Below are 2,632 nucleotides of genomic sequence, written 5' to 3'. Positions count from 1 at the left end.
GACTAGGACTTTTTTTTCTTTAAATGTAAAGAAAGACAGATGTATATCAAAACCATGCCAGCCTAAATTTTAATTTTAGTAAAATGATGCTTTTTGGTGTCAAAATCACGACTTTTACATTACTTTAGTGGACAAGGGTATCAAAATGGGCACAATGCTAATGAAAACATGTTGCAATGACATAATCCTCCTTAAAAATACAATACAGGTTTTCATGCCCCCCCCCTTTCTTTTTTTATTGTGAGTAGAATTGAGTTTTAGCAACATGGTATTCTAGGTAGAATTTGGAAGCACTTCCTTTTGACTTTTGGTCTTGGGAAGAAAAATTAGATCAAGCAAATGATAAAAGCATTATTTTACCACAGGATTAGGGATACTAAACAATTTCAATATGGTAAATAAATGGGGAGTGGCCAAGGGTAAGAATATTGGAGACAAGGCAAATGCAGCAGATTAAAATGGATTAAAGAGAGTTGATAATCTGTTTGCCTTTACTTGGTTATCTCTGGTGGATTCTACCTACTCAAGAAAGGTGTGTAAGACAGGCCAGGGATTCCAGTTATAATACATTATTCACCCAAAGGCTGTGAAGGATAACAAAGGAAACATTCAGAATTACTTTTAACTGGTTGATTTTTCCAATTAGTTTTACTTATGTTCTTTAATTCTGTATGAAGTGGAAGCAGAATAGCACAATACATGCATATGTTGCTTTAGTGAGCATTGCAGTTTATTGCATTTCTTACAAGTTGAAGGTTCAAGATTTGAGTGGAGGAAGTAACAGCAGGTGGGGTGGAAATTGCAAGAGAACTTGGGGCGCCTGGGTGGCTCAGTTGGTTAAGCGACTGCCTTCGGCTCAGGTCATGATCCTGGAGTCCCGGGATCGAGTCCCACATCGGGCTCCTGCTCGGCGGGGAGTCTGCTTCTCCCTCTGACTCTCCTCTCTCTCATGCTCTCTGTCTCTCATTCTCTCTCTCTCAAATAAATGAAATCTTTAAAAAAAAAAATTGCAAGAGAACTTGATTCAAAGTGGGGCCTGAAGATGGGACTGACTTGCTTTATCATCTCATGATAAAACGTGAATGGCTGAGGAGTAGCTTCTTATGGATGAACAAAGAAAGTGGTTTCTTGAGATGGAATCTATCCCTCGTGGAGATGCTGTGCAGATCGTTGAAATGACCACAGAGGGTTTAGGATAGGAGTTACACTTAATTGAGAAAGCAGCAACAGGGTGTGAGAGGACTGACTCCAATTTGGAAAGAAGTTTCTGTGAGTAAAATGCTGTCAAACAGCATGCGTGAGAAATCGTTCATGGAAGGAAGAGTCCATCGATGTGGCAAGCTTCATTGTTGTCTTATTTTTTAAAACTGCCACAGCCAGCCCAGCCTTCAGCAACCACCCCCCTGATCAGTCAGCAGTCACCAACATGGAGGCAAGACCCTCCACTGACAAAAAGATCACGACTCACTGAAAGCTCAGATGATGGTTAGGTTATTTTTTTTTAGCAATAAAGTAGTTTTTAATTAAGGTATGTACATTGCTTTGTTTAGATAATGCTATTGCACATTTAATAGACTACACTGCAGTGTAAACATAACTTTTATATGCACTGGGAAACCAAAAAAGTCATTTGACTCGTATCTGTAGTGGTTTGGAACTGAACCCATGTATCTCTGAGGTAGGTCTGTATATGGAGGTTTATATAAGCATAAAACTTTATGCTTATACATCTGGGAGTCATGAGAAATGGTTTTCGTTTCCTGAGGAATATAAAAATGTGTGCCACTCATTAGTTAAGTATATTTTGGCTTAATTATGGTCTGGTTCCTATGAATTCTTCTTAATTGTTTAAGCCTTGTGAACAGGGATAATCAGGACTTCGTAAGCAAGCCTGGTAAACTATTCCATCCCTACCCCTTGTGCTCAGTTAATAAGTAACTGTGTATTTTGATTTGACACTTCAGGCTATCTTAATGTTTCAGGGTGCAAAAACACTCACTTTGAGCAGTTTGACTTCTCCTATCCTATAGCCATTCTGATTTTAAAAATTTTTGAAGAGTTAAACTCCTTAGCATGAAACTGAAGGCTTTCTATAACCTGGCCCTAATGTATCTTCACTGACCTTTTCTGCCACTAATCCACATCCGTATCACCTGCAGGAATGAACCAGACTTGTCTATTCTTATCCCAGGAACAAGCAATATGCTTTCTACCTCAACTATGTTTACTGCAAAACCCTCTCCTTTCTACTTATTGAAATTATACCCAGCTTTCAATGTCCTTAGTTCTCACTGTTGCCCCACCAGGCTTCAGGGTCTGATAATGTTTCACAGACGTACATCTTCCCCCGACCTTCATGTAGCAAACCTCCTTATTCATTTTAGAAATGGATAACACTTCCAATTGTCCTGATGTCTCATTCAGTAATATCTTTTTAAAATCCTTTGTCGGTGGTATATGCAGATGCTAAAGGAGAATATAACCACAAAAAAAAAGACCTAATGAGTTAAAACTTAAAAATATAATAATGACCCAATGTGCACATTGAGTATCTTTCAGGGAAAAGAATGCTATTTCCAGTCTTAAAAGCACTTCGAGAAAGGTTTTACTATCCCGCTTGACAGATGAGGAA

This window comes from Mirounga leonina, unplaced genomic scaffold (genome assembly GCF_011800145.1).
Source record: "Mirounga leonina isolate KUSES-001 unplaced genomic scaffold, KU_Mleo_1.0 Mir_53, whole genome shotgun sequence".
Lineage (NCBI taxonomy): Eukaryota > Metazoa > Chordata > Mammalia > Carnivora > Phocidae > Mirounga > Mirounga leonina.
Note: the sequence above shows the minus strand (reverse complement) of the source record.